The sequence below is a fragment of the Bufo gargarizans genome, chromosome 1, assembly GCF_014858855.1.
Source record: "Bufo gargarizans isolate SCDJY-AF-19 chromosome 1, ASM1485885v1, whole genome shotgun sequence".
Taxonomy (NCBI): Eukaryota; Metazoa; Chordata; class Amphibia; order Anura; family Bufonidae; genus Bufo; species Bufo gargarizans.
In genome coordinates this window covers 402642999-402655203 of record NC_058080.1, presented here as the reverse complement: position 1 = coordinate 402655203, position 12205 = coordinate 402642999, and the positions used below count along the sequence as shown (strand labels likewise).

The following is a 12205-nucleotide window of genomic DNA, read 5'->3' as shown; positions in this document are numbered from 1 at the left end:
GCACAGACCTATGAGAAGGAGCGCCCGGCGGCCACGGCGCACGTGAGTATAATGCTGCTCACTAACATACCAATGCAGCCAGGACTTCAGTAGCGTCCTGGCTGCCATGGTAACCGATCGGAGCCCCAGCATTACACTGCTGGGACTCCGATCGGAACTGCCCACTGGCACCAATGATGGGGAGAGGGAGGAGGGGGACCCTGTGGCCACTGCCACCAATTATTAATACTGGGGAGAAAGGGTGGGTTTGAGTTACCAGAGGGGGCTGGGGGGCGGATCAGGGGCTGGGGGGCACATGAGAGGCTGGGGGGCTGATCAGAGGCTCTATTAGGGTGAATATGACAGGGGTTCTAGCCCTTAAGGAGGCTAATAGTTATTAAATAAAAAGTAAAAAAAAAAAAAGTTTAAACCCCCCCCCCCCCATATAGAAAACAATATATCCCGATATATATCGCATATGCTTTAAAATTATATTGCAATACAGATTTTAGGCCATATCGCCCACCCCTATATTAAAACATTTTTCTCAGCAATGTGGGCGCATATGAACATAGGACCAACACAGATGCCTTCAGCTGCCAAGTTCACATGTAACAGGTCACACAGTTTCATAGGTACAAATCTGTTGACAGATTCCCTTTTTAGGCTGTAAAAATCTCCTAAGCTTACCAATACAGCTCCAGTGCCCATATACTGTATGTAATTACAAATGCTTGTCAACTGCATGACAAATATCTTTTAGTTTTTGAATTGCGTATGTTACTTTCACAATAGCGTTATTTGCGGATCAGTCATAGATCTGCAAAACTGCCTCCGTTACAATAATACCACCGAATGTATCAGTCATGAACGGATCCGGTTGTATTAGGTCTTCTATAGCAATGACGGATCCGTCTTGAACACCATTGAAAGTCAATGGGGGACGGATCCGTTTTCTATTGTGCCAGATTGTGTCCATGAAAAATGATCCGTCCCCATTGACTTACATTGTGTGCCAGGATGGATCCGTTTGGCTCAGTTTCATCAGACGCTGCAGGCAGTGTTTTGGTGTCCGCCTACAGAGCGGAATGGAAACAGAACGGAGGCAAACTGATGCATTCTGAGCAGATCCTTTTCCATTCAAAATGCATTAGGGCAAAACTGATCCGTTTTGGACCGCTTGTGAGAGCCCTGAACGGATCCAAAACGCCAGTGTGAAAGTAGCCTATGCTGTAGCTAGAAAGCTTAGTTGTAGGTGCTTCTTGTTTAATCAGTACAAATATAATTGGCCCTAAATGAACTGTCTCATTGTATACAGCAATGCATTCTTACTTCTTCCTTTAATCTGATGTAAATTAGATTAGTGCTCACAAACTTTTTATTCTGACATTTCTCTTAGAAATCCACAAACAAAAATAATTATTGTCATGTATCAGTATGTGATGTCCATGTCAAGTGACTGTGGTGGCCAGTTGAAGCCCACACCATGGGTTTGCTTCATTCATATTGACAGCTGGTCATGTGGTGGCGATTACTCACATTGATGTCATTATGTACTATTTTTGACCAAGAAGGACTGAGTATGGCAAAGCATTATTTATGTATTTAAAATGGGGAGGAATTTATCAAAACTGGCATTCTTCGCCTCTGAAGCTTTAGTCTACAACTTGCGCTAGTTTCTGGTGCAAGTTATTGTAAATTCATCAGGCCACAATAGGATCCTCCCGCTAAGCCCCACACCCTTCTCTCACCACTTTGGAAAAGTGGCGAGAAGCTCAAAGAGTCACAAATTATGGCGCAAATTTTGGCATGAATTGATCAAAAATGTAGCACAATTTGGCACATCTAGATTTAGAGAAATTATCTCTGCCCATCCTGATAAGGCAGGAAGCTTTTGGAAGGTGTTGTTTAAAACTTTGATCCTTGTTCAAGTATGACCACAAGGTGCGGTCGCACAAGTCGCAGCGGGCTTCAATTAAATAATTAGGACCGCACTGTTAATTGTTGTGCAATTAGATAATCCAAGTTATACTTTGAGAATTCCAGGCAAGCATTGGTAAAATCCTCCATTTTCCTGTTCCAGGAGACACCAGGGGAGGAAGCCTGGCTGAGGTCCTTGGCCCATGAGCAAAACAACCCTAGGTGTGTAGCATGATCACTTTCTTTATTTATTATATACTTGTTGCCCAATGAAATATTGTTGTCGTCGTCCCCCTCCATTTTCATATAATGCTGTCATTTTATGCTTCAATATATCAACTACAAGAAGCGTACAACCACATGGCACTGTCGTGACATGATTGCGAACTGGCCACGCTGTGGTTGAACACCACATGGCCATACGAACTGCAGCAGGCTCCAATTAACTGTTGGTCTGCACTTCTTTTTTTTTTAGCAAAAATAGGCGCCAAAAAATCTGTGTTTAATTGGGGGTTTCTTCCAGCAAAGGGAAGCCTAAATTACCTTAATGTAACTCTGTTTTGTAATTAATGTAATTCGGTTTTGTGTTTTTTAGTTCTAAGAAGTACTCCCATAAAAATGTTATTCTCTGACCTGTTAGAAAGGTACATGAGTTAATTAGTAGTAAAGGTAATCCTCTTTCAGTGGACATAGTTGTGAGTTATAACCTCCCTTCTGTTCCACAGATGCGTCATGTGACCGACACTGACTCTTCGACTGACTCAGTATGTTATGTTTGGACAGGCAGTCAGTTTCTCTATTCATTCCTATGAGACCGACCTCAAAGCTCCTGTAAGAGTGAATAGAGAAACGGACTTCCTGTCCATACATAAGACGCTATGTCCGTTGGAGAGTCTGGTGGAGGTCAGATGATACAACTGAGGATCAGAAAGGAGGTTATAACTGACAGCTACACATAAGGGGATTACCGTCACCTCAATTTACATCACGTTCTTTTTTTAACACGCAAGAATAAAAAATTTTGTGGGAGTGCTTCTTTTAAAATACTGTGCATTAATCCAATGTGTGGTTTCACATATCTACATCAAAAGAGTGTTAAATCAACATGAAATCTCTAAGTAGAATTTCAGCTTTTCTTTTACACTCTTTACAAGTTGGGTCTTGAAAAAAGCAGTACTTGTTTTATATGAAAGTGCATGGAAACTTCTTTACTGTCAGAGATTAAAATACATGGATAATATACGTTATATTTCCTGTAACCAGCTATTCACCAATGTGTGTAATAATGGTCCGCTTGGCACGGGCACTCTGTATTTACCAATGTGTCTGAACGACCAGCCAAGTCATACAGGCTTTGTCACAAGTCTTGCTTGGCAGTATCGATTGACATGTTCATGGAAAACTTCAGCTTTGTATCTCTGTGAAGGAGAAGCAAGACAGACATGCTGCGTTAAATAAAGAGTCTTCCTTCTCTTTGTTGAGAGTGGCAGGAGTCTACAGAAGCTGTTGGGCAAGCACTTGGGAAACAAGAGCGCAAGTTGAGTTGTGTGAAAAAAAAGGAAAAAAAAGCCACTTCAGAATTGTATAGCTCTCGATAATTTGGTAGTCCTTGTTATTTTAGGAACAGTGTGATGAACAATGTGGTTCTGGTCAGGATAGTTAACATCTGAGTTGGGGGTATGAGTAGTTCTCGAAACCTACTGGGAAAAGCATTTAACCCTTTTGGAGATTTTGTAAACTGGGAAAAAAAAATTAATCCTGCTGCTTTTAAAGCAATGTCTAATTTTACAAGACTATACGATGTAGAAAAAATACACTAGAGATAGTTCAACCAATTAATTTTACCCTCTAAAAGGGGCATATCCACAGGTTATGCCCAAGATGCTGGCAACCCACACGGCACCTCTGAATGATGGGAATACTTTAGGAATGGGACAGTATTGACTAGATCTTTGATATGACTACCAAATGATTAGATTGTAAATTAGACAGTGTCTAGTATTATGAGATTTTCATTCCACTCAAAATACAATGATGATGGTTATGTGAAGCATAGGGAGGGTTATATATTTTCCAGCATCCTCCACCTGGCTTACTGAATAAACAGAAACCATCTGCCTAGCTTAAGCCTAAGTGAAAAGACACTGTTGTCCTTTTTGTTGAAAGACCATAATATTAAATTGGCAGCAGTGTGCTTCATTAACAGTAACATTACACAGGCTAATAGCTGGGCTGGCTCTTAAATTATAATGTATATCACTGGTTTACATCTGTGTGCAAAAAGGTTTCGTGGTATCATTATACCAACCTGCTTAAGTAGGGTGCCACTTCAACAAATATTGCTAATGTACATACACAGGACAATGTAGGATATGAATATTCAATGGGTAATATGGCATCTCGCAACCCCATCCTATATAGAACCGGGATCTATGTATATTATAAAGCCAAAATATAATCTGAATGATAATTTTAAATGTTAGGCAATAGAATAGAAATTAAATAAAGAGTATGTGTGGAGAGTGCCTTCCTCACATGCCTATTAGGACTAGGGATGAGTGAATCGACTTCGGATGAAACATCCAAAGTCGATTCGCATAAAACTTCGTTCCAATCCAAGTTATTGCTTCGCGAAGTCTTGAGAGACTTCGGGTAATGCCTTCATCAATTAATTTGTACTGTAAAAAAACATTTGGTACCTTGGAACTGAACCAGAAATGTTTCAGTTGGGAAATGTTTTTTTTACAGTACAAATTTATTTATGAAGTTATTGCGCAAAGCAATAACTTCGGCTCATCGGAGCCAATACATTCTGATAATGTACGGAGCTCCTGCTCCATACAGTATTGGAACAAAGTTTTATGCGAATCGACTTCGGATGTTTCATCTGAAGTCGATTCGCTCATCCCTAATTAGGACCTATCGATCCCGCCAGATGCTGGAAAATCTTTGTATAGACTAATAATGCCCCCTATATTGCCCGCAGTAATAATTCCCCTAGAATGCTTCGAGTAACAATAATGTCCCCATAGTGCCTCCAGTGTAATATGCTCCCTATTGTGCCCCTAGTAATAATGACATTGCATCTATTGTGCCCCCAGTAATACGAACAATGCCTTCTATAGTGCCTTCATTAAAGTGTCCTATAATGTCCCACAGTAATGTCCCTTATAGTGCCCGCAGAAATTAAAAATGTACCCTACTTCATAAGCTTGAGATCTAGTGGCCTGTGAGGGTGGATGACAGGACGCCATCGGCTTCCATCCCCTGCTGCAATATTCCATTTGTATTACCGCCCTAAGGTCAGCGATAGTTAACGTCAGGGAAGTACCTGCGGTCACTGGTCAGGTGCATAACACTGAGGCTGTCTGATCATTCATGCACCCGGCTTGTGGCCATGAGGAGGGCTTTGATACCACACTAGGCCACAGCCCACCGGGAGTTTTTTTGGTAGGTTCAATGACCAGCACAATATGTTTGGATCGAACAGAACAATAAAAGAAAAAAGAAAATGAAAAAATACTAGTAACAAAAAGAGATGGAAAATCTGTAACCATCAGACTGGCGACCTGCTATATCCAGCTGTATGTCTTTTCTGTCTTATATGTCCATGTGTATTAGTATGTTCAAGCTGTAGATTGCAGGGTCCTCTCTTCCTCTGTACCAGTCTGTTAATGAGTTCATGCTTATTGTATCTGTGTTGCTTTATATTATGTATTGTGGGGATTCGCTCTGATAGACAGGATAAGCGGACGCAGTATGGAGGCACAAACCAGTTCTTAAATCAAAAAGTTCAGTGTTTATTCACACATTAGCAAATTCACAAAACAAAAAATCACTTTCAAGCAAAAAGCCACCTTGCAGTATTGCTGTTGGTTCACGCCAGGCGGGCTGTTCTGCCACAAAAAGTCCATCAGCAGGCTTTACGCTGGCTTCAGACCTGAGCGTTCGGGATGTCGCGCAGATTCTACGGGCGTCTGACATACGCGACTCCAGAACAAGCGAACGCCTATTGTCGCGCGTTACCGCTAAGTCTATGTACGGGAACGCGCGAGAAGACGCCCCAAAGAAGCTCATGTACTACTTGGGGCGTCGGGCGTTTTACTGTGCGATCGTACGCACTGTAAAACGCCCAGGTGAGAACCATTCCCATAGGGAATCATTGGTTCTTGCCTGCTGAGCGTTTTACAGCGCATAGGAACGCGCTGTAAAACGCTCGGGTCTGAACCCAGCCTTAGGATGCCTGTTTCCCCTCACACGGGTCTCAGCCCTCCAACTCGGCACAAGCCTCAGATCCCAACACAGAGATCTCTTCTGCTGATCCCAGCTGTCTTTTAAAGGCAGCTAGGTGTTGCCAAAACCCCGGACGGACACCTGAGATCTAGTCTGGTGTTTGACCCCACCTGGCTGCAAATCAGTCCAGCAGCGCACACTGGGAGGAAATGACATGCCTGTTTTTAATAGCTTCATGGATTCCCCATGTAATAACAATTCTGGAGCATCTATTCTTATGGCTCCATGTTGTGCCATTCCTTTATTCCTACTAGAAGTTATGAATGAGTTGCTAGCAGTCTGCAGTAAGGGTACAGAGGGGTGGTAACCAGTTGGGGGGGGGGGGTGTACCTGCACAGGCTCACTCTATCCAATCAGTGCTGCCATTGTCAGACTGTGCAGGTACACCCCCCCCCCCCCCCCCCCAAACTGGTTACCACCCCCCGTACCCTTTCTGAAGGTTAATAGCAATTCATTCATAACTTCTAGTGCAAATAATATAGGAATGGTACGACACAGAGACATAAGAATAGATGTTCCAGAATTATTACATGGAGCTATTAAAACCGGCATGTCAGGAGAGGTGACAGGTCCTCTGTAAAAGTGAATATTAATAAATGCGTGTGTCTGAGATAAAGCACAGGTATACCATACGTGCAGAAGCGGCACACTTATGCTCCTTCCTCAAACGTGATCATTTTGCAGACAAGAAAGCTAGGGCTGCACCTTGCTCATTTACATTCCTGATAAAACCAGTTATATGGCTAGATCTTAGAATCTGTAAAAAAAATTATATGGACCCTCCCTTGCTTCAGGGAAAAAATTAATGTCACAGTAAAGCGTTTTCTGGAGCAGTCCTACTGTGATAAAATGGTGATAGATATGATAACAGTGGTACTAAATGCAGATTAAATTCTTCTTTGCTGATTTACTCCCAAAGTAAGAATGTACATAACCTGCTGGAAATGAATGTGAAGCTGGCCATGCACATTGGATAAATGTCGGCCGAACCTGCTGATTTCAGCCGGAGCAGCTGACCATCTTATGTGTATTGAGGACTCCTGAAGGATGGTCCGATCCTTTCCCTGATTGGGAGTGTAAGCACTGATTGGACCACAATACTGCCGCGAGTAGGCCCAGCCCCAGTCGCTGCACTCTGATCCAGCCTCTGAGACATCTATTTGGGGGAGCAGAGAGACGGAAGGAGGGAAGTGTAGGCAATTTTTTATTTTTATTTTAAATTGCGCTGTTTTATAGTGCAACTCCTTTCTAGTTCAGACATCGAATCGGTAGCAAGGCCCTTTCTCATTGACCCAATGGTATCTGACTGAACAACTAAAAGGAACATTAGGCAGACTACATCATTGAAAACTAACACATCGCCATTCTGTAAAGGTAAATGACCCGCTAAAGGTTCTCGCTGGATTGCTAAATAAGCGCAAAATTCAGACCATGGATTTTGTCGCGGAATGTTATTTTATGAGCAGGATATTTTTGTATGTGTTTCTGATGATGGTTGTACAGATTTATGTACGATGTTGTGTCTTAAATGAAGATATTTAATAAAACAATCTCTCACACAGGTATACTACCCAAAAGTAGCCTCTGAGAGCCTTTTTATAGAGCTGTGGGGAAGCACTTTTACGCTCTTTTGCTATCGGACCCAGTTTCTAATCAGACCACACATTGAAACATTTACATATCGGACATAACTGCACACCAAGTTTTGCTGAAATCCGACATTTCTATCTGGGTGCGTTAGCTTATTTATTTATTTTTGTCAGGGAGTGTATTTGCACTGTTTAGGGGTAAGTATATGTTTGCAATATTGTCAGAACAGATGTATTGTAACCAGTGCATATGGCCAGACCTGACAACTCCAATGGTAAGCCACACATTCGGGGGTCGCAAGCCTCCTGTGGCTTGGGAGCCAGTGATTGGGCACCACATATTTACGGTTTTATTTCAGAAGACTCCATGGCTAATTGCCTAATGCTGAGCTGTGATCTAAAGCATAATCTACGTTCAGCTCCATAGTTGGACTGGATATAGAGCACCTTACATTTGCACTCACAGCAGTGGTCTCCAGCTTGTGGCTCCTCAGCTGTTTGTAGAACTAAAGCTAAGGCTGTCAGGGCATACTGTTAAAACTTCCATAGATATGGTTGTAGCAACCGATAAGAGGCAGCCAGAGTAGTAATGATTGCATATATGGTGACAAAGTAATTCATCGGACCTAGGGGAATGTAATCTTGGCTTGGGCTTTTCATTTCTATGTAAATTAATTTATAACATGTATGGTAATGAGCAGCAATGAAAATGTTCAAAGATCTGTATATGCAAGTTTGTGATGCAACACAACAATTTATCTTCCTCAAGGTGCTGCACTTTATTGTTTTACCTATATGTGTATATGTATATAATATATATATATATATATATAATATTGTAAAAAAAAGTCCAGCGGGAGCACCAACCAGGGAACGGGTGCAATGTCCACAAGGGCAGCAGCAATACCCCAATAGTACAGCTTAGAAAAAATAGGACTGCACTCCAGAATAAAAGTGAAAATTGTGAGCTTTTATTCACCCATCATATGGCAACCTTGCCATATTATGGGTGAATAAAAGCTCACAATTTTCACTTTTATTCTGGAGTGCAGTCCTATTTTTTCTAAGATTATATATTGTGGGGTTTCGCTCTGGTAGATAGGGTAAGTGGGTGCAGTACAGAGGCAAAATACAAGTTCTTGACTCAAAACGTCACACTTGAGGCAATTGCACAAAACAGCACATAACTTTGCAGTCTTGGTGTTGATTCACACACAATGGAAAGTTTATATACCATAAGTCACCTTCCTGGCAGTTCGCCTTCAGTAGTCCACAGCAGGCTTTAGGGGTCCTGTTTCCCCAGCATGCGTCTCTCAGCCCTCCAGCATGGCACAAAGTCTCAGATCCCCAAAACAGAGACATCTCTGCTGAGCCCAGCTGCCTATTTAAGGACAGCCAGGTGCTGCCAAAACCTGCATCGGCACTTAAACTCCGGTCTGGTATTTGACCTCACCTGGCTGGAAACCAGCCCAGCCGCACATGCTGGGATCATAGTGGCATTTTTTAAGTGGGTCCCGACTGTAATTAGCCACAAAAACACCACATGGCAATATCCGCCTCCTTAACACAGCATCTGCAGGTGGTAAGACCCAGTAGCCCAACAGCACCCCTTTAACCCTGGTGCTTTAAATAAGCAGGTGACTGGACAGTGGTTAATGTCTATTTGGTCTGTCTGGTTTCTGAGATCACATGGAAAGACGCACTTATGATATCTGTTCACAAGCGGTACTGCATGGGGGCTGTTGTTGCTGTGGTCCTTTGCCACGGAGGTTGTGTCTGACAGCAGGTGCTATGTTGTGGCGACAGTGATCACCATGTGGTGGTCTGCCGCATTGGTATAGAACCCAGTTGAAATAAGCCACAGTGACGGTGGGGAGTGGGCAACGAAGCTTGTGTTCATGTTTATAAGTTATGCTTGGCAGCAATAGATCAATGCATGGCATGTGGATGTGTAATCCATGTCTTTATTTTTAAAATTTATTTTATATTATGTATATAGTTTTTTGTGCCATATATCTATATGTAGATTTATATATCTTTTTACTGCACTAATAATCACTAAGGAGTAAAGCTGGAAACACAAGTCAGTAGTTTGTATAGAACTTTGCATTTTTATATATTTTTTAAATTGTATTACAACTGGATAACACATTTTTTGTCTTCTACCTGCCGAATTGTTAATTTGTCACTTTGTGTTTGCTTCAGTGTTCCCCTTGTGAAGCCTGTTGCGTTTGGGCTGTCTAATGACAAGGTGGAATAGGCTTTTGTTAGAACGTCAGGTATCTTATTACAAGATGAAGAGGTTCTCTTCAATAATTGATCCTTTAGACAAAAGGCCGCACGCTAGCTGGGCAGCAGGGGGAGGAGAATAGGCAGGCACCGCCAGCAGCTGCTCTTTCCACAGCCAGGCAGGAGGATCAGGCTTCTTATTTACCCATCCTCCCGTATTCTCTTTACATGTGTCTGCTAGTTTTTATTATAGACGACAAGCTGTGTTCCAATGGGCAAATCCAGCTAAATCAGTCACTTGACCCCCTTTTATTTACGTGGACGGAATAAATTTTAGGATAAGAAAAACAACAAAGAGGGCATGTTTAGAAATGATTAACATGGCCACCTGATGCCAAAATTCTTGGCAAGTCTGTCTAAATATGAGGGGGGGTGTTCATAGGCCTTTCCGTGATATTTTTTTATTTTTATTTTTTTCTGTCACATTCAAAAGTTATTTAAAGAGGACCTGTCAACGCTCCTGACATGCCTGTTTTATTAGCTACATGCATTTGCTGTGTAATAAAAATTCTGGAGCATCTATTTTTATGGCTCTATGTTGTGTCGTTCCTTTATTATTTCTACTAGAAGTTATGAATTCATTGCTAGCAGTCTGCAGCAAGGGTACGGAGGGGTGGTAACCAGTTGTGGGGGAAGGGGGGTGTACCTGCGCAGTCTGACATTATCCAATCAGTGCTGCTGGTGTCACAGTGCAAGAACACCCCCCCCCCCCAACTGGTTACCACCCCTCCGTGCCCTTACTGCAGACTGCTAGCAACTCATTCATAACTTCTAGTAGAAATAATAAAGGAATAGCACAACAGAGTCATATAAGAATAGATGCTTCAGAATTGTTATCACAGGGGGAATGCAAGTAGCTATTAAAATAGGCATATCGGTAGAGGCGACAGGTCCTCTTTTTAAAGGGGGCGTACTGCATCTGGTAATAAGTGTGCACATTGATCTGACACAGATCATTGCATGCACATGCAACCTATTCTTATAGCCATGGACATGAAAAGTTTTACAGTGACTTGATCAAGAGGTGAGCGAAGAATGTGTTGATTTTTGAAAGCGGCAGACTGCACTGACCCGCTTTTGTAGTACAGGATCTGAGCACTGAGGCTGTCGTCCCATGTTATTTAAATAGAAATGCCCCTTTAAACGGAACCTGTCACCTCTACTAAGCTACCCTCACCTAATTTCAGTGGTCTGTCACTTTTGAGCTGGCAGTCAGTACTTTTATACTACTGACATTCTGAACCTCACAGAACGCACCAGCTCTGCAAGGTAGATGAGTCTTATGAGACTTGTGGCCCCGCCCCCCACTTTAGGGTGACCACATTTCCTAACTGCCATTTAGGGACACTTACTTTCACAAGTGCTGGGCCGGTTCTAGGTGAAATGGGGCCCTGGGGCGAAAAACAATAAGGCCCCCCCCCCCCCCCCCCATGACACTTGATGACTTTTACAGAAGAAACTGTATATTGTGGGGCACGGTGTATGCTATATGTGTATAACATAAACAAACATATTTCATATGAAAACTTACAATTACTTGGCTTGACCCTTGGGGATCTCGGTCACCTCCACTCTTTGCACGGGGGCTCGGCGGAGCTGATGTGTTTTATCCTAATGAGAAAGATTTCATAATAAGGATTTGGAGAAGGGGCAGAGAGATAGCAGAGCAGGGATAGGCAGCTGGGGCTGCTACTAGGGGCTCATACCATGGGGGAGTAATAAAGCCCACCATAATGCCCCCCCCCCCCCGTAGAAATTATTCTCCTTATAATGTGACAGTGCAAAAAATACCCCCTTGTAATGCCCCCAGTTGAGCTAATGTCCCCATAGTGCCCCCATAATGTGCCAGTATAAAATACCCCTATATAGTGCCCCCATAGTGCTCCTCTCCCCCTCCCTCCTAGTGCCCCCCATAATGTACCAGTATAAAATGCCCCATATATAGTGCCCCAGTAGATGCCCTCAGTGTCCCCCATAATTTGTAAGTATAAAATCCCCCTATCTCAGTGCCCCTGTAGATGACCCCATAGTACTCCTCTCTCACCTTCCCCATAGTACCCACCATAATGTGTCCCAGTATAAAATGCCCCTATACAGAGCCCCCATATAAAATAACCATTCTTTGTGGCCTCAGA

At 42.7% G+C, this 12205-nt stretch overlaps 1 protein-coding gene across 4 annotated transcripts in view; it reads left to right on the top strand.

Moving 5' to 3' along the window:
• PTBP3 (polypyrimidine tract binding protein 3) overlaps positions 1 to 12205 on the top strand; it is a 185595-nt gene that overhangs the window by 99124 nt on the left and 74266 nt on the right. For 2 of the 4 annotated variants that reach the window (XM_044271212.1, XM_044271207.1), the window contains exon 2: positions 2063 to 2121. The exons of the other annotated variants lie outside the window; for them this stretch is intronic. The gene's annotated coding sequence lies outside the window, so the exon portion shown is untranslated. The remainder of the gene's footprint in view (positions 1 to 2062; positions 2122 to 12205) is intronic. 4 annotated transcript variants of the gene reach the window in all.